Source organism: Asterias amurensis, chromosome 14 (assembly GCF_032118995.1).
Source record: "Asterias amurensis chromosome 14, ASM3211899v1".
In the NCBI taxonomy this organism is placed as follows: domain Eukaryota; kingdom Metazoa; phylum Echinodermata; class Asteroidea; order Forcipulatida; family Asteriidae; genus Asterias; species Asterias amurensis.
Window position 1 is genome coordinate 13475217 of NC_092661.1, and position 20984 is coordinate 13496200.

Consider the following 20984-nt stretch of genomic DNA (forward strand, 5'->3'; position numbering starts at 1 on the left):
GAGTGCATATGTTGAGATACACCAAGTTAGAAGACTGGGTCTTCGACAGTTACCAATTGTGTCAAGTGTCTTCAAGAGCGATCAAATTCAAGTTCTGGTGGTTAAGTCATCGGGATGTGGGTTCGAATCCTGGTTATGACACTTGTATTGAGCAAGATGGTATAGTACTGAGTGGTTTAAGAGCATCGAATTCAAGTTCTGGTGGTTAAGTCATCGGGATGTGGGTTCGAATCCTGGTTATGACACTTGTATTGAGCAAGATGGTATAGTACTGAGTGGTTTTTAGAGTATCGAATTCAAGTTCTGGTGGTTAATGCATCGGGGTGTGGGTTCGAATCCTGGTTATGACACTTGTATTGACCAAGGTGCTTTATAAAACTGAGTGGTTTTTAGAGTATCGAATTCAAGTTCTGGTGGTTAATGCATCGGGGTGTGGGTTCGAATCCTGGTTATGACACTTGTATTGACCAAGGTGCTTTATAAAACTGAATGGTTTTAGAGTATCAAATTCAAGTTCTGGTGGTTAAGTCATCTGGATGTGGGTTCGAATCCTGGTTAAGACACTTGTATTGACCAAGGTGCTTTATAATACTGAGTGGTTAAAGGCAGTGGACACTATTGATAAATACTCAAAATAGTAGTTAGCATAAAAACTTACTTGGTAGTAAGCAATGGAGAGATATTGATAGTATAAAACATTCTGAAAAACGGCTCACTCTGCTGTAACGTAGTTCTCGAGAAAGAAATAATTTTCCACAAATTTGATTTTGAGACCTCAGGATTAACTTTTGAGTTCCCGAAGTCAAGCATCTGAAAGCACACAACAAGCATCTGAAAGCACACAACTTTGTGTGACACGGGTGTTTTTTCTTTCATTATTATCTTGCAACTTTGATGACCAATTGAGTGCATATGTTATGATACACCAAGTTAGAAGACTGGGTCTTTGACAATTACCAATAGTGTCCAGTGTCTTCATGAGCGATCAAATTCAAGTTCTGGTGGATACGTCATCAGGATGTGGGTTCAAATCCTGTTCATGACACTTATACTGAGCAAGATGCGTTATAATACTGAATTGTTTAGAGTATCGAATTCAAGTTGTGGTGGTTAAGTCATCGGGATGTGGGTTCAAATCCTGGTCATGACACTTGTATTGACCAAGGTGCTTTATAATACTGAATGGTTTAGAGTATCGAATTCAAGTTCTGATGGTGAAAGGCAGTGGACACTATTGGTAATTACTCAAAACAATTATTAGCACAAAGAGACCTCAGATTTAGAATTTGAGGTCTCAAAATCAAGCATCATGAAAGCACCACAACTTCGTGTGACCATGGTGGGACAATGGTGTTTTTTTCTTTCATTAATTTCTTGCAATTTCGACTACCGATTGAGCTCAAATTTTCACAGGTTTGTTATTTTATGAATATGTTGTAATACATTAACTTAGAAATAGAAGACTTGTCTTTGACAATTACCAATAGTGTCCAGTGTCTTTATAAATTAAGTCATCGGGATGTGGGTTCGATTTTTGAAACAAAGACTCTTTAAAAACATGTGTTATTGACTACACCGTCAACAGTTGGAGCCAACAAAGTTTTAAAAACTGAGCTTCCATTCATTTGAGTTGGTCATTTTCACATAAAGAAAAAGGTTAGACTAATCCCGAGTTGGTCATATAAGTGTATAATTGTACCTTTTTCATTAAAGATTTTAATTTACTATTCAAAAGAGTCACAGGTAAACTGACAATTACTTGCATGTAACTACATACAATCAGAAAATAAGAAACATCAGTACCCAGTAAACGCATTTTCCAGCAGTATTTGTAAATAGTGTGCTTGGATGCATGAAGGAGAAGGGTCACCAAAATCGTTGACTTGTTTGAATCTGGGATTTTAAAGCAAATTTTAATCAGTATATGAAACCCTAAAAACCTACAATAATAACTAGACGTCTACATGGTAGAAGCTGCATTTAATTCTCAACTTCACAGTCGTGCACCATCTCTTTATACACTTCTCTGTGGAACTGGATTGACGAATCCATCTCTCAATCTTGGCAGCAAACTGTGAAGGGCTTGAAACTTCTTTCATTCATTCTTCTGTTTTTCTCAACTCAATGGAATACTCAGGGGATACATGTATATACACATCTATTTTCCTGTCATCAGGATTAACCTCCATTCAAGATCAGTTAATGAATAGAGCATGTTTTGAACCATGCACTGTCCTTACTTTCATTCTCGTCAGTTTTGTTCTCGTAGTTTTTTTCTAGATAGCAGCGCTTTATAAGATGTATTATTATCAGGACAACAACAACAAATACATGTACATACTCTTTAATAAACTCAAATTATGTCAAAAATTCCGTTGATCTGTCTTCTTTTACATTTACATACATTTTCTCTAACTCTGCTGTGGTCAACACCTCGACTCCATTGCACTATTACCAAAGCCATGTTTTGCTATTTATTCTTTTCTTTTATCTTAAAGAGGTCCTCTCCCTTATTGAAACCAGTGCGTTCATGCCTTGTCTTCTCCAGGCACTGCTGGTCCTGAACTCCATGCAATCTCTTCAACATTTCTCTCACACTTGGACAGCAAACTATGAAGGAGAGCTTGACATTTCTCTATTTCCTTCTTGTGTTTTCCTCAACTCAACTAAATACTCACTGGGGGTTAATTTAGTCCCCATATCTCCGCAGATAATATCTTTTGTTTTTTTGTTCTATCACGGCCATGATACTTCGGCTTGAAAGGGGTAAGGCAGTTTTACCTTGACTTTTTGTAAAAATTTAGGGCACCAAGGCAATTTTCAAACATTTAAAAGGGCATCAAGGTGATTTTTGAAAAACACATATAATTTCATAATTAATACAATCTTACACAATAAATACACACCACTCAGTTGTTCTGGTCTGCTTACTTCCTTCATGATATACTGTACACGTAGTTCATTCGTCTTTAAATACTGTATACAAATTTATGATGGTGCTAATGATAGATAAAAAAAAGTGGGCAACTACAAGCAAACGGGGGGCATATTTATATCAACTTTTTTAGTCAAATCTTTATCATTTTCTAAGAAATATGTTGCGTTTCATCGGTCATCCTCATCCTTATGTTTGACTAAAAAGAAAAAAAACTGAATTATGTGCATTTAACTTATTTGCATTTCGTTCTCGGGAATAATCACTGGTCAAAAATACGTATGCCCAGTAATTTGCTTTACTCTTACACATTTTCTTTTGTTATGATTATGTTATTCACACGGTCGTTTTGGACACTTCCAGATGAAGGAGGCATTGTCGGGCCGCCAAGATGCCATGGACACTTCATTCTTTTTTTTGATACTGCTGGCTGGATCAAACTCTTCCACCGTTGGCCCATCTACAGCTATTCTTAGCAGTGCATCTACAGTATCAAGCAAATACTCAGGCGCCACTCACCCAGGATTCTCTTTATGAAGGAGAACATGCGCTCCACTTGCGCAGTTGCCACTGGGCACCGTACAAGAATTTTACGAAAAAGATGAAGAGTGTTCACGTGTTATGATTGACTCTGACTGGTCAAAAACTTCGTCCACAAGGGGGAAAACTTATCTCATATGATGTCAAAAGATGTCCAATTTGAGAGCCAGCCACTCCTTCTGCAGAACCTTCCTGTTACGACCCTGCTCATCAAGAATAGTATGGAAAAGAGGTCACTGAGAACAGTCACCTCATCCAAACCATACAACACCAGATTATCTTTGGATGTGGGGAAGTCAGTTGGGTCAAAATTATCAGCTGCAAGCAGGATCTTGTTATTAAAGAAAGACCCAAACTGTTGGTTTATGCACTGCAGGATTGCATTCAACAATGAATTCACACCCATCTGAAATTCTGTTTTTGTAGTCAAATTAACTGGAAAAGTGAGCCTAACCCCTCGGTACATCAAGGAGCCATCTTGCTCTTCAGCCTCAGATTTCTGTATCTCTTCAATTACTTCTGTTACTCTCTGGCCTTGTTGGGTTAATTTTCCATTTAACATTAAGCAAGTAGCCTCAACCTTACTCCTTAAAGGCTTGAAGAGTGCATGATAGGTCAGCAAGATCTTCCAGGATGCCGAGGTATGCTGCAAGGTAGAGAATGAATTTATGAGACTTCATCTTGCGGGTATCCCTTCATCTTGGCGGAGTCAGCTGCTGTCGCATCGGCTCGTTCACCTGATTTTCCCAAGATTTCCCCTTTCTGTGAGGTTTCTTCCTTTCTTTAGTCAATTCCGACATTGTAACGAAGTAGTCCAAAAACTGGACTGCTTGCCTATATAGTGTGTAACGCTACAAATGTACATTATTTTCATGAGGTCCTCCCCTCAGTAGTACTGACTTTGTGAAACACCCTCAGTGTACCATTTGTCTGTTATCTCTTTCCTGCCTTGTCATCATTAGGCCTGTCCTGTACTTAAAGCATTTATCATGAACACTTCTTATATTTGTTTCTCCTCTGTTCAAACTTGCCAATGCTTTCAAAGTGGGACTAACAAATTGCTTTTCAATTCTGTGTACATGTTTGTGGGCTTGGAAATTGGAACGAATTTTTTTCCCAGAGTCGCTCTCTTCTTCATCTTAGATTGTCTTCATCAAGGCTTTATCATACCCCCTTGTATTCAATTAATCCCCGATATAAAGCCATTTTATCTCTAAATCTCTGTTTGTAAACAAAGTTTGTTTACCAGCCCCCAGCTCCCTCCTACCCCCCAAGAAGAAGAATAATGAATAGAAACATACTATGAAAATTAAGAATTTCATATAGCAGACTCGTGTACCCTGGCTTTAAGATTTGCATTCAACCTTTGAATTGGTTCAAAAACCACTCAAAAATCATTCCCTGACTCTTAACCACACACTTTGTACCATTGAACGAATCACAACCATGCATAATCAGTGAAAACTCATTTGAATGTCGAAATTTGTGGGATCCAATATGGGCTCAGAGTAGGAAGGTTAACACTGTTCTTTTTCTTGTTTTGTTTTCAGTGTCAGCAGAGAAGTAACAACCATGGCTAGCACAAGTTGGCCTATATTGTGACTTGTCATGTTACATGTATGTCTTCAACTTTCATTTGAAGTGTTAAACAAAAAAGCAAACCATTACCAATCCACACATTCATTGGCAACCAGACTCTCCTATCCGAAGATTTAAAATATTTTGTCAATTATGGATGAAAACAATGAGTTGTGTATATCATTTGTTTATGTTATTCAAGGACTCTGAAGTTGTCTGGAGTTCGACCTATTCAAGGCAGGATACAGGGTTTAAATGTGTTTACCCTAAACATTCATGTCTTTGGAAGAAATTTAACCCTTCCATTTTGATCACGGACACTTCAATTGTTTACTCTTTATTTATTTTTATTTCTTGCAAATGGCGACCCCAAAAAAGTCATAATAGCACCCCGAAGAGTCCTCTTTCACATTCAAGAGACTAAGTGGTGGTTCGATTTTATTTTTTGTTTAAGAACTAATTTTCTGAAGGGACTTTAGAAACTTACATAGAGTGAGTGATTGCTTCATCCTATTTACAGCATTTTTATAAATGCATACAACTCTTCCTTCCTTTCTGTGAAGTGCAGCCTCGCATTTATGTGAGGATAAATGCACTGCGTGTTTGCGCATGCGTCCCAAAAAAATAAGTAGGACATGCTGTCGAGTGCGGAAATTTTTAGTGTAAACAAGTGCAAGTAAAAACTGGTAATGTTTTGTCTTGTTATCCCCTCCATTTGGTTTTTTGGTTTAGAGGAGATTGGCACTGCAAGATGGTGACCATGCAGTGTATGATCTCACTTGATCTGTTATCCTGTGTTATCCTGTTGGACCTTCATCATTGCACTGATTGACAGTGCAAAAACAGCATCCAAGCGGTTTGAACCTTGTTCACATTTGCATCAGACAATTGGACCCCCCCCCCTACCAAACCTATGTTACTCAATGCCTGAATTGTATGGAAGTGTTGAGCAATCTTGTTAATTTAGTGTGTCTAGTTTAAATGTGTCCAGCAAAATGGATACCTCTGAAATAACCTCAGTTCAGTCAAGACTGTGACAAGACAGGATTTTAAGTGTTTCAGACCAGTACCAAGTGAAACATAAGTTTCTCCAGTGCCCATTAAACTGCTTAAGCACCAAAAATAGCTAAGCACAACCAAATTATGCTAATCGAGAATAAGGTTACCCGCCAACATTGACATGTGTACTATCTGTTGTAATGGTATCCTGCTTCTAAGCAAAAATTGTTTGAGCAATATGTTCTGGATGTTAATTTTGCATCAGGGATAAAGAACACAGTTTTTTTTTTACCCTGATCTCTGTACAGCAGGAATTTCAACCTTGCACGGTGGGAGTATAATAAGGCAAGGTTTGTAATAGCACCATGTGTAAATCGCTTATGAGTAGTGTTGGTTCTTTAAAGAACTGGTGGGTGACAACTCAACGTTTCGATCAGTATGCTCTAATAGTCTTCAGGAGAAAAACGATCAGGGCATACTGAGTTGTCAACCACCGGTCCTTTCCAGAACCAACACGTACTTATGAGAGATTATCACATGGTGTTCCTGCAAACCTCATCTAATCATACTATAGTTTTTAGGGCTCTATACATGTATGTCTGTCTTGCAGTCATTTATAAAGCTTGAAACTTACAACATAATCATTTGTTTATCCCTTTTAATGGTATGCAGTTTGAGGAGAGTGGTGAGCTATTGGAGAACCTGGTGTATCTGATGTCTCGGCTCACGAAGTCAGCAACATGTAAGGTATTGATATTCTCTGACAGCTATGTCTCAAACCATCTGCATTGCCAATCCGCTTGTATGTGACACTCTAAAATACTCCAAAATATTTCATGAAGCTAATAGAAATAAGCAGACAAATCTGCTTAGAAATTTTTTGTCTAAGCAAGAAATTACCAGGGTACCAGTCACATCAATGGTTAACTGTGTGGTATTCTGGCTGCTTATCTATTTTTGCTAAGCGAATGTTTGTTGTGCTAAACAAGTTTTTGTGCGAACAGGCTTTATGAAATTGAGCCCGGGTCCTATCCCGGAAAGTGGTTGAAAAGTGTGATTTAGCTTTGATTATACATCAGTTTGACACATGGGGGGTAAGCAGCTGCCAATTATCCCTGGGTCTGCAGAAAGTTCCCTGAAAATTAACCAATCTGTCCATGTTCTGATCAACAAATTTGACAATCTCCCTGATATGGAACACTTACAATCCTGTAGGCCTAGCTACTCTGTGTTGACCCAAAATGAGTTATTTCAAAGGATTCAGATTCATGTAAAACAAAACTACAAGACTGAGAAAAGAGAATTAGCTGTTGCAAACAACTTATCGACCAAAAGGACCAAAAGGATCTATCGCATAATAATGTAAACAAAAAGAAAGTTTATGTCCTGATGTTTCGACTCAAGCAGGGTCTTTCTTAAAAGTTCCCAAAAAATAAACCAATCTTTTCGTGTTCTGATCAACAAATTAAAAAAAGCTTTGTGATTATGGAGCACTATTATGTCAAATAAACATGTAGTTTTGAATCTCTCTTTAATTATTTTACAAAATCTCGCTGATTGCAAGATGTAAATGTTGGCAGCTCTGACCTGGGTCCAATTTTCAAAAGCTTGTAAGCACAAAAACTCTTGCTAAGCACAGATTACCGGCCAAAGTTACATCAAGGGGCACTGGACACTTTTGGTAGTTACCGTACTCTAAATAACTGTGAAAAAAAACTTACTTGGTAACAAGCAATGGAGAGCTGTTGATAGTATAAAACATTGTGAGAAACGGCTCCCTCTGAAGTAAGGTAGTTTTTGAGAAAAAAAAGTAATTTCTCACTAAAATAATTGAGTTGAATTAGAGACCTCAGCTAGCTAAGGTCTCAAATTCAAGCATCTGAAAGCACACAACTCATGCGACAAGGGTATTTTTCCTTCCATTTTTCTCGCACATTTGATGACCAATTGAGTTCATAATATTTACAGGTTTGTTTAGTTTATGCATATGTTGATGACATACACCAAGTGAAAAGACTGGTCTTTGACAATTAACTAAAGGTGTCCAGTGCCTTTAAGTGTGCATTGGTTACCCTAACACTTCATATTTGTTAAGCACAGATATTTGTCAAGCAATATTTTCTGCTTGGCAGCTTTATGAATAAGGCACCAGGAGTTTTTAGAGTGTGGTTAGTCTTGGATGGCAAAGTAGTCAGGGGTGGATTTCACAAAGGTAATCCTAACTTCCTAGTCCTAGGCAATGCTAAGAGATAGGACCAGTCCTAAGTTATATTGAGTTACTGGTCCTAACTGAGGACCAGTCCTATCTCTTAGCATTGCCTAGGACTATGTCCTAAGTTAGGACTGCCTTTGTGAAATCCACCCCAGGTCCCATTCTAGTGTGAGGAGACTTATTATTATTCCAAGTTGGGGTATGACATTATAACAAAGTTAGCAGTGCATTAAAGGTCTGCAAGATTAATTGATTTCCATCTCTGGGATGAAGCAAAGAAGAGGAATTACTTTAGACATCACCTCTCATGAAAATTCAAAACATTTTACTGGGATTTCTGTTAAGAAACATAAATGGCCATCATCAAATACAAAGGTTGAAAGGCAAGTTAGTACAAAAAAGTGTTATGGTCATTTTTAATGTGGTATGTTTCTTTTAGTTCATATCCAGTATTATGTGATGTGATCAATCTAAATGAGTCGAGTGTCTGGAATGTTGTTATGGATAAACTGGACAAAAGGTGGTGTAATGTTTAAAAGCTTTATTTATGCCAAAGAACAGCTTATTTTGTGTCAACCTGTGTCCCAATTAAAAAACTTAAAAGGGGTTGAAATTAGGTGTTTTGACGGGTTTTTATATCATTAAATCATAGATTTTGCTCTTTCCAAATGTAAAAAAAAAAAAAAAAATAGGACTGCTTGATCCCATCACATAATGTGAAATGTAACTTGTGTAATTTTGCTGTAGTAAAGGAAACCATACTGTGTCTCTGTCTGTTTTTTTTTTATTGTGAAATAAAAGAAAACAAAAATGTGCTTGTGTGTCTTTTTATGTAGATTAGAATAAACCCGCATTTTAGTTCCGACCATTTAACCAATTACAACAGCCACCTCGTAGGCCTACCTCAATATTGGAAATGTATGTACGTTTACCCAGGAAATGTCAAACAGAGCAAAGTGTACAAAAAAGAAAATAACGGGCAATTTAATGAAAGCACTCTTAACAAAGCGATGTCTTTCGCAAAGCGACAATGAAACTGAATGAAAGCCACATACAAGTTTACTGTGCAGTTAATGACCCCATAGAACACAATTTTCATGGCGTATAGGCTTGGGGAGGGGTAACTCTTAGGTAATTGCTCAAACAAAACAATAACAATAAAACCGTACTTGGTAAGAGACGCTGCATCCGTTGATAATAATATTTTTAGAAACGATTTCTACAAAGGAATAGAGAGGGGGGGTCAACATTCAATCAGAAGAGACGCTGCATCCGTTGATAATAATATTTTTAGAAACGATTTCTACAAAGGAATAGAGGGGGGGTTCAACATTCAATCTGAGAAACGTTTCTGCTTGAAACGTTTCTCAGATTGTGATTGCATCTAGGGATTGTTCTTCTTGTGTAGGCAAACCGCCTCAGACTCTCGGCAATTAATACTACCACCTATATTAGACTGAAATTTTTCTTAGGTTAGTTTTATTGTATTTTATATCTACATTTTTTTTTATTGTATTTTTAATATCTTCATTTTTATTGAGAAGTAAAACAATCGATCAGTTTCAGACACAAAAGGTATACGTTTGGGCATTTTTAAGATGGCTAAAAGCGGCCACTTGATGGATCTGAGACAAACGGTCCAGAGGTAGATGGTTCAACTGTGGGGTGTAACAATTGAACAACATCAGTAGGGTATATTGGAAACTTTTTGTCTACTAATTTCAGTATTAAAAATGGGGAAACGTATTATGTTCATTCGATTGTGGGGGGGGGGGAGGGGTAGGCATTTTGCTTTCAGTTTGACTTGAAACTTGGTTTATTTGTTGCAAATTAGTTTTATTGTTGATTTTTTCCCCAGCTGGCTCACTGGTAAGCGTCCTTCGTCTTGTACTGCGAAAGGTAATTTTTTTGTCATCGCTCCATTAATTTGTTGGTATCAAAAGTTATAATGGTAGGGTTATAACTATCTAAGCTATGCAAATCATGCAAAGTTGTTAGGGTCCGGTTGGAGGTTGGGGAGCGCCAGGTGGCGCCAGACATCCCAGGTTGAATAAAGTTGCTACGTATAACCTTTCTTTTGCAACGTCCCATGGTCCGTGACGTTCACCCGAGTTTTTAGCCAACCCAGTCGGAAAACTATGGAAAGCCATAAATGCAAATCAAAAACAGATCACCACTCTTTCTACCAGTGCTACAAAAAGTGCCAAGTATTTAGTCAAAAACAGAACAACTAAATATGGCTCTGGTATTTTATTTAATTGAGAGTTTGCAGAAATCGTGCATGTTGTTAAAGCAATTGGACCCTTTCGGTACAGGGGAAAAGAAAAAAGTTCACAGATTTACAAATAAATTACAGGGTTTACAGAAAATAGTGGTGAAATACTTCCCTTGAAATATTATTCCATGAAATGCTTTACTTTTTGAGAAAACAGTAAAACAATATCAATTCCCGTTAACGATAATTACGGATTTATTTTAAACACAATGTCAGACACAAGCGGATACAAGGGTGGGTTTTCCCGTTATTTTCTCCCGACTCCGATGACCGATTAAGCCCAAATTTTCACAGGTTTGTTTTTTGATATAGAAGTTGTGATACACGAAGTGTGGGCCTTGGACAATACTGTTTACCCGAAAGTGTCTAATGGCTTTAAACCAGGTCTAACATAGTTCCGAGCATTTTAAACAAGACAAAATCAACCGAGGCTGAATTTCATTAATTTGCACAAAAATATGCTAAGCAAAACATGAACTATAATCAGAATTAAGATTACAAGCCAGACATAAATTTGTCGCATGCACACTTTGTGGGCTCATTAGTGCTAATTTGTCTGCTGTCACCATGTGTCGCCCAAGTCTCCCATGAACCATTGAGGTAGAAAGTTTACCGAAAAGTACTACTTTCAAACTTATAACGTTACTTTTCACAATAGATTTTCTGGTCTGTCCTTTTCCCAACTGCTTAAAGCCCTTAGGCGTACTTAGTAAAAATGCAACATTTCAAAAATGACCACCAAATTATTGAGACTTTTGAGCAATGTGCACAAACCTCTGGACGCCATTCATCTAGTGCATTCCAAAACCGCTGCGCAACTATTTTTATTACTATGTGTTCCGGGGGAGGGGAGGGGGCTCAAGAGCGGCACCAATCAAGTGGAGGGGGGTTCACAACTGACTAAATTTATGTCTTTTACGCCTTTTTCTAACCTGCCCATTACCGGGGACCTGCCTGTTACCGGGGATCGTCTCCATTTGTGTATCATAGCTTGAAAAGGCCTTAAATTCCAACATGTGAGGGGGGGGGGGGGGGCACGTCACCCCTCATGACTCCCTAGATTGCACCATGGAGCATTTACAGCCTAATTTCCCCCAACTATGTTCAATAATGGCTCCCCAATTACACGTTCAATAATGCCCCCCCCCCCCCCCCATATCTGTGATTGTTGTATTGCAATGTTTTTACAAATTTCTTGCTACTCACTTTTTAACTGTTGTGTATTTTTTAAAAACTATATTGCTATTTTTCTTTTTTTTAATGTTTTTTTAATCCTGCATTTTAATTTTTTTCTTGACTGTACAGCGCTTTGAAACAGGGTTAAAGCGCTTTATAAATGTATTTAAGTTAAGTTAAGACAGATTGACGCCCATGCATCAATTCATAACATTTTGAGAAACGATTCCCTGCAAACTAATGTATTTTTAGAGAGAGGTGTAACGGCAGTGGACCCTATTGGTAATTACTCAAAATAATTGACACCGTAAAACCTTTCTTGATTACAAGTAATGGGGAGAGGTTGATGGTATAAAACATTGTAAGAGACTCTGAAGTGACGTAGTTTTCGAGAAAGAAGTAATTTCCCACGAATTTGATTTCGAGACCTCGAGTTTAGAATTTGAGGTATCGAAATTAAGCATCAGAAAGCACACAACTTCGTATGACAAGGGTGTTTTTTCTTTCATTGTTATCTTGCATATATCGACGACTGATTGAGCTCAAATTTTCACAGGTTTGTTATTTTATGTATATGTTAAGATACACTAACTGTGAAGACTAGTCTTTGATAATTACCATGCAAAAGTGTCCACTGTCTTTAACCAAAAATGTATTTTTTTTTCTTCTTTAGATTTTGTATTATTTAATCTAGGGAATGTTCTTCCTGTGTTAGCATTTAACCAAAAAAGGTATTTTTTTTCTTCTTTAGATTTTGTATTATTTAATCTAGGGAATGTTCTTCCTGTGTTAGCATAACTGCCTGTCGGCAGTTTCTCAGATAAACACTACCAACTATTAGAATGAAATTTTTGTCAGCGGTTTGGATTTTGTTCTTACATTTATCTTCATATGGAGAAGTAAAATAATCGAACAGTTTCAAAAAACAAATGCATACTTTTCACCTTTTTAAGATGGCTGAAAAGGGAAAAAACATTGACCAAAAATGTAGTTAATACAAACGAGCCTACTTGATGGATCTGAAACATTGGATCCAATAGGTAGCTGTTTGAACTGGGGTATAAACAATTGGAACAAAGTCGGTCTCGGAAGCTTTTTGTGTCTACAAATTTCAGTGTTATTAAATGGAGACAATTCCATTTCTTAGCACGTTTGAAAGGGGGGGTTGCCATATTGCTTTAAGTTTGACTTGATATTAGTTTTATTGATTTTATTTTTCAGCTGGCTCACTGGTAAGCATCCTTCATCTTGTGTTCATAAAGGTAAGTTTTTGTGATTGCTCCATTTATCTGCTGGTATCAAAGGTTTCTAGATTAGTTGGGTCCGGTTGGAGGTTTGGTAGCGCTAGGTGGCGCCATACAGGTCTGAGCATGCACATTTTGAACAATGGAAATCAACCTGGGCCTAATTTCATTGAGCTGCTTAAGCAGTCGGATAAGCTATAAACAAAACTAATGTATGCTAACCATTATGAGGTTACCAACCAAAATTCAATGTAGCATGCGCAATTTGTGGCCGTTGACTTGTTCATTGTTGATAAGTTAGTAATTTTAAGAGTTAAGCAGATCAATGAAACTAGGCCCTGGTGTGTCTGCTGCCATCCAATGTCACCACCAAAACTCCCTCATAAACTCGAGCTAACCGAAAAGTAAAAACTTATTGACGTTAAATAATAACGTTCATTTTCTGGTCCCTATTTCCCAACTGCTCAAGGCCCTTATACTTTCCTGTTAACATGCAACATTTTCAAAAGTGCGGTCATTCACCCATGACCACCAAATTAATAAGACTTTTGAACAATGTAATCCTCGGGACGCCATTCATCTAGTGTAGTCCAAAACGCTGCGTAACTATGGTAACCTTTTTGGGTGGACGGGGGGGGGGGTATCAAGAAGCTACACCAGGTTGTGTGGAGGGGGGGGGGGGACATCTGGACAAGTTTACGTGTGGCTTTTTTCTAACCTGCCCGTAACCGGGGAGCGTTTTCGACCCTCCCCCCCCCCCACCATAACCAATTAAAAATTAGGTGGATTGAAATAATTCCGCGCCCTGCTATAAAATTGTAAACAGGTCGGCATCGTTACTGTGCAAAAAATCGTTCAACTATGACATTGATAACATCAAATTATCTAGTGATAAAATTGATTCAAAGGCTGTAGTAGACGATTGCGCTCCGTGCGTCACGTGACCTAGTGGATGTAAACAAACACGGCGTAGTGCATCATAAACGTGCGTTAAAAAGACATGATTACTGTTGTAATTTTTGGCTAAAAAAGACATAATTCTCAAAATCACTGAAGAATACTCCCGAGTTTGTCAACATGAGACCTTACCGGTGGTTGAACATGGCCAGTAATGGGTAAACACAGTTCCACCAAATAGGAAATTCTAAGAGAAAGGTTCACATTATGATGTGTTTGTGCACGGAAAGTGTGGTTTTACATTGCCCTCGTTGTGATGATTTTGCTGCCAATACTTTCAATAAAAATCTCATTAAGAAGCTGCAAATCCCTTCATTTTCACCCTCAAATTATGTAACTAGAAGGGGTAGCTGTCAGCAGTGAGTAGGACAACTTCGCTATCTCCCTTATCACAGTCCAACTTCACGCCGTGAACAACGCAAAATCCACGGCGCGTGAGCTCGCTCAAACCCCAGTAATTTAGGTAGTCTAACCATAACTCTCAAAAAAAAAACTCTTTTGTAGTAGAATAATGGGAACATCAAACAGCAAAGGTAATTTAAATCAATGTCACGATGTTCATTTTCATTAAAAGGGCTCCGTCTTTAGTTAAAAAGTGTTATTTGTTTAAAAAACAGCCAATAATGGTCCATCAGTACGAGTCTTCATGTCTTTACCGAGTAGCTGTGTTTTTCTATACCCACTATAGGTCACGTGATCACATGTAAACATTGGTTGGTAGCGCAATCGGTCTATTGATTGGGTGTTTTTTTTTCTTCCAGATATAATAACCAATAATATTATTGCTTTAAGTTTGACTTGGAATTTGTTTCATTGTTGATTTTTTCCCAGCTTGCTCACTGGTAGGCATCCTTCATCTTGTACTCCTAAAGGTAAGTTTTTGTGATTGCTCCATTTATTGGTACCAAAAGTTACTAGGTTATAATTTGTTGGGTCCGGTTGGAGGTTTGGTAGCGCTAGGTGGCGCCAGACATATAGGTAATCTGAGCATGCACATTTTGAACAATGAAAATCAACCTGGGCCTAATTTCATTGAATTGCTGATGCACTCAGATAAGCTAAGCAAAACTAATGTATGCTAACCATAATGAGGTTACCAACCAAAATACAATGTCGCATGAGCAATTTGTGGCCGTTGACTTGTTCATTATTGCTAAGTTAGTAATTTTAAGAATTAAGCAGATCAATGAAACTAGGCCCTGGTGTGTCTGCTGCCATCTAATGTCACCACCAAAACTCCCTCATAAACTCGAGTTTATCATTACATTTTTTCTTCAGATTTTTTATTTAATCTAGGGAATGTTCTTCCTGTGTTGGCAAAACTGCCTGTCGACAATTTCTCATAAACACTACCACTTACTAGAATGACATTTTTGTCAGAGGTTAGGTTTGTTGTCTTTACATTTATCTACATATATGGAGAAGTAAAATAATCGAACAGCCTTTTTAAGACGGCTTAAAGAGAACAAAATAATGACCAAAAATGTAGTTAATACAAACGGTAGCCTACTTGATGGATCTGAAACAATAAATCTAATAGGTAGCTGTTAACTGGGGTATAACAATTGGAACAAAGTCCTTTCTCGGAAGTTTGTTTTTGTCTACAAATTCCCGGTGTTATTAAATTGGGACAATTCTATTTCTTAGCACGTTTGAAATGGGGGTTGCCATATTGCTTTCAGTTTGACTTGAAATTAGTTTTCTTGTTAATTTTTTCAGCTGGCTCACTGGTAAGCATGTCCTTCATCTTGTATTCCTAAAGGTAAGTTTTTGTGATTGCTCCATTAATTGGTACAAAAAGTTACTAGATTATAATTTGTTGGGTCCGGTTGGAGGTTTGGTAGCGCTAGGTGGCGCCAGACATAAGTAATCTGAGCATGCACATTTTGAACTGCTTAAGCACTCGGATAAGCTAAGCAAATCTAATGTATGCTAACCATAATGAGGTTACCAACCAAAATACAATGTCGCATGCGCAATTTGTGGCCGTTGACTTGTTCATTATTGATAAGTTAGTAATTTTAAGAATTAAGCAGATCAATGAAACTAGGCCCTGGTGTGTCTGCTGCCATCTAATGTCACCACCAAAACTCCCTCATAAACTCGAGTTTACCGAAAAGTAAAAACTTATTGACGTTAAGTAATAACGTACATTTTCTGGTCTCCTATTTCCCAACTGCTCAAGGCCCTTATACTTTCCTGTTAACATGCAACATTTTCAAAAGTGCGGTCATTCACCCATGACCACCAAATTAATAAGACTTTTGAACAATGTGAACCTCTGGACGCCGTTCATCTAGTGCATTCCAAGATATATTTTCCCCCAGATATATTAACCAATGGCGCAAAAAAGATCGTGCACCAAATAGCTTGCCTGATGGGCATTCATTTCCACCAAATGTACAAACTAACTGATGTGGGGGGGGGGGGGGCACATCCAAAAACAACAGTTTAACTTGAAACAGGCTATGGACTTATTTTAAAATGAAATAATCAAATTGGCGCCCTCAACTTTCACAATTAAATCCAACGAGCACTTTGCCACATTTACAATTATTTTCAGAAAAAAGAAAGAAAGAAAGTTGTCCACATATTATTCACACATAAGGCACTAAAGGGTTGTCTTTTATTTTTTGGTACAGAAGTGACTAGTGAGAACAGTTATTGGCACATTATTACAATAAATACTGCTCGTTTTGGACTCGAATACATGGTTTCTAAACGAAATACACCAGTTAAATAAAGTTTAGCAGGTGACCTCTTGTGATTAATATGGAACTTTCAAACAAAACCTAACGATTTTTTTCTTCAGTGATCATGTTTTGTTTGTAATTGTGATTATCACCAGGAGTGGATTTCACAAAGGTAGTCCTAACTTGGGACTAGTCCTAGGCAATGCTAAGAGATAGGACCAGTCCTAAGTTAGGATGAGTTACTGGTCCTAACTTAGGACTAGTCCTAGGCAATGCGAAGAGATAGGACCAGTCCTAAGTTAGGATGAGTTACTGGTCCTAACTTAGGACTAGTCCTAGGCAATGCGAAGAGATAGGACCAGTCCTAAGTTAGGATGAGTTACTGGTCCTAACTTAGGACTAGTCCTAGGCAATGCGAAGAGATAGGACCAGTCCTAAGTTAGGATGAGTTACTGGACCTAACTTAGGACCAGTCCTATCTCTTAGCATTGCCTAGGACTAGTCCTAAGTTAGGACTATCTTATGTGAAATCCACCCCAGGGCCCAGTTTCATAGAGCTGCTTAAGCAGAAAACTTCGCTAAACAGTTGTCGTAAGCAGAATAAGCGGGATACCACTCACATCAAATGTTGTTTATGTGACAACGGCGTAGTTTGCTGGTTACCAATATTCTGGTAAGCATAATTTTGTTGTGCTTGGCTATTTTGTGTGCTTAAAGGCACTGGAAACCTTTGGTAATTGTCAAAGACAAGTCTTCCCACCTGTATTTCAACATATGCATAAAATGACAAACCTGTGAATATTTTAGCTCAATTGGTCGTTGAAGTTGCGAGAGAATATTGGAAGAAAAAACAACCTTGTCACACGAAGTTATTTCAGATGCTTGAATTCGAGACCTCAGCTGAGGTCTCGAAATCAATTCAAATATTTTAGTGAGAAATTACTATGTTACTTCAGAGGGAGCCGTTTCTCACAATGTTTTATATTATCAACAGCTCTCCATTGCTCGTTATCAGTTAAGTTTTTATGCTAACAATTATTTTGAGTAATTACCAATAGTGTCCAGTGCCTCTAAGCGAGTTCTGTGGGAAAACAAAAACAAAACTGGCAAAACACTTTGGTAAGACTCTAACCGTCGACCTTCGCATGAGGGTAAAAAAAAAATCTTCTTGTAACAAAATAGTATTTTGTAGGCGACTGAAGGGATATTTCATATGCAATTGCAGATTTGTAATTAGCAGTATTATATTAGCAGTATTATTTTGAGCATGTATTAAAATTGTTTGTATATAGTGGTTGGTAAAGGTCATCGTTGTATTAAAGTTGTTGGTATAGCTGTAAGCATTGTATTAAAGTTGTTGGTAGATGTAAGCATTGTATTAAAACTGTTGGTATATAGCTGTAAGCATTGTATTAAAGTTGTTGGTAGCTGTAAGCATTGTATTAAAGTTGTTGGTAATTGTAAGCATTGTATTAAAGTTGTTGGTAGATGTAAGCATTGTATTAAAGTTGTTGGTAGATGTAAGCATTGTATTAAAGTTGTTGGTAATTGTAAGCATCGTATTAAAGTTGTTGGTAGATGTAAGCATCGTATTAAAATTGTTGGTAGATGTAAGCATTGTATTAAAGTTGTTGGTAGATGTAAGCATTGTATTAAAGTTGTTGGTAGATGTAAGCATTGTATTAAAGTTGTTGGTAGATGTAAGCATTGTATTAAAGTTGTTGGTAGATGTAAGCATTGTATTAAAGTTGTTGGTAGATGTAAGCATTGTATTAAAGTTGTTGGTAGATGTAAGCATTGTATTAAAGTTGTTGGTAGATGTAAGCATTGTATTAAAGTTGTTGGTAGCTGTAAGCATTGTATTAAAGTTGTTGGTAATTGTAAGCATTGTATTAAAGTTGTTGGTAGATGTAAGCATTGTATTAAAGTTGTTGGTAGTTGTAAGCATTGTATTAAAGTTGTTGGTAGATGTAAGCATTGTATTAAAGTTGTTGGTAGATGTAAGCATTGTATTAAAGTTGTTGGTAGATGTAAGCATTGTATTAAAGTTGTTGGTAGATGTAAGCATTGTATTAAAGTTGTTGGTAGATGTAAGCATTGTATTAAAGTTGTTGGTAGATGTAAGCATTGTATTAAAGTTGTTGGTAGATGTAAGCATTGTATTAAAACTGTTGGTATATAGCTGTAAGCATTGTATTAAAGTTGTTGGTAGATGTAAGCATTGTATTAAAGTTGTTGGTAGATGTAAGCATTGTATTAAAACTGTTGGTATATAGCTGTAAGCAATGTATTAAAGTTGTTGGTAGATGTAAGCATTGTATTAAAGTTGTTGGTAGCTGTAAGCATTGTATTAAAGTTGTTGGTAGATGTAAGCATTGTATTAAAGTTGTTGGTAGATGTAAGCATTGTATTAAAGTTGTTGGCAGATGTAAGCATTGTATTAAAGTTGTTGGTAGATGTAAGCACTGTATTAAAGTTGTTGGTAGATGTAAGCATTGTATTTAAGTTGTTGGTAGATGTAAGCATTGTATTAAAGTTGTTGGTAGATGTAAGCATTGTATTAAAGTTGTTGGTAGCTGTAAGCATTGTATTAAAGTTGTTGGTAGATGTAAGCATTGTATTAAAGTTGTTGGTAGATGTAAGCATTGTATTTAAGTTGTTGGGAGCTGTACGCTTTGTGTTAAAGTTGTTGGGAGCTAGTATTAAATATGTTGGCATATGTAAGCATTAAAGTTGTTGGTAGCTAGTATTGTAAATTTATTTCAAACGAATAAAACTGATAAAGAGAACAGTTTAAAACAAAATTTTGATTTTGATGCTTTGTGTCCTAGACTTGCCTGATAATGGTTTAGTAACAAATGCTTTTACACACGCAATAGTCCCGAATGAAGAGTAATGTAAAGGTAAACACCTTTTGTGAGGGTGTGCCTTTGACTAGATTGGTTAGGGGGTTAATGATTTTGGTTGGGGAGAGGGTTTGGGCTTTTCAGGAAGTTTTGAAATAAAATTGTGGAAAGATTATTGTGAAAAACACTTTCTGATTCTGGTGTGGGGTGTAATGTTTGGGTTACTGGTTAGGGATTTTTGTCAATAAGTTTGGAAGTAAAACTCTGCGGTTGCTAGGAGAAGTATTGAAAGAAACTCCGTGGGTCTGGTTTGGGGCTGTTGGGGTTAGGGTTTTTCGAGAGGGCTGGTTGGTTGGTTGGAAATATTAAACTCTGCGGTTACAAACATCAGTCTTGACGTGAAGAGCACTGCAAAGAACTCTGTGGTTCAGGTATGTATTTTTATCTTCTCCAGTTGTGGAGGTTTTGTGGGAGTAAATAACAAAATATGGGGCTTTTTCCAGCTGGGTTGGTTGGAATTGGATTAGATGTGGGGTTTCAAGTAAATTGGAAATAAATACTTGCCGTTACACAGCAGTCCTGAAGGAAAGAGTAATGTAAAGAATGTCCATGATTCGGGTGTAGGGTGCTTTGGGTTGGAATTTGGGTTAGTTTTTTCCAGGACAGCCGGAAATAGACTTCAGTTACAAACAACAGGCCTTAACAAAGGACGGATAGTACAAGAAACTCCCGCGGGTTTGGGGTGTTTTCAGTTGGTTTGGATAAAATAACGGTTAGGGTTAGGTTTTTTGGGGACTGTTGTGAAATAACTACAATATGCGCTTACAAAGTGCAGTCCTAAGGAAAAAGTAGGTCTACTGTCACAGAAACTCATTGAAACTCCTCGGTCTGGATTCGGTTGTGGGGAACAGACTATGGTTCTGGTGCGGATAGGGTTAGGGTTGGGATTTTTCAGGATGTTTTGAAGAAAAACCTTTGCGGTTATAAACAGTGGTCCTTATTAAGAGAGTGGGGCTATACTGTAAAATAAACTCCATAATTCGGACATGGGATGATTTCGGTTGGATAGGTAGTGGTTAGGGTTAGGAATCGATCCACGAAAGGGAAGCTTGGAATTCGCTGTTTGAAGTGTTTCACTGAGGCGGGTGGTTATAAAACTCCACTTAAAAGCCCAAAAGACCCTGTGGGAATACTAGCTGGTGGATACTTCGTAAAGTTAAAATGTTGTGATTTTTGTGGAGGGGGTTATAGGGGCAAGGGGGCAATTTCAATAAAGTGTATGAGTGGACTATTACAATCCTTATCAACTAAAATTCATAATTGGATGTTAACTTTCAACTTTCAACCCAAAAACAAAACCACCCCCTTAGATTTGGAGTTTGAAACCTCCGTGTTGCTATATGCTTTAAACTTTTGACAACACCGTAGAGGGCGCTTTAAATGTATGGACCCTGAAGTCATCATGGCGAAAATGCATAGGAATGACACCTGGCTGTGTGAAAATGGCGACAAGGAACCAGTCTATGTAC

The 20984-nt window shown here is 37.5% G+C and overlaps 1 long non-coding RNA gene across 1 annotated transcript; it reads left to right on the forward strand.

Moving 5' to 3' along the window:
- Positions 1-5680: 5680 nt before the first annotated feature.
- LOC139947171 (uncharacterized) lies at positions 5681-16804 on the forward strand. Its single transcript, XR_011787326.1, has 5 exons — positions 5681-6799; positions 10123-10163; positions 12937-12977; positions 14748-14788; positions 15636-16804. It is a non-coding gene; the product is annotated as an uncharacterized lncRNA (long non-coding RNA).
- Positions 16805-20984: the final 4180 nt, after the last annotated feature.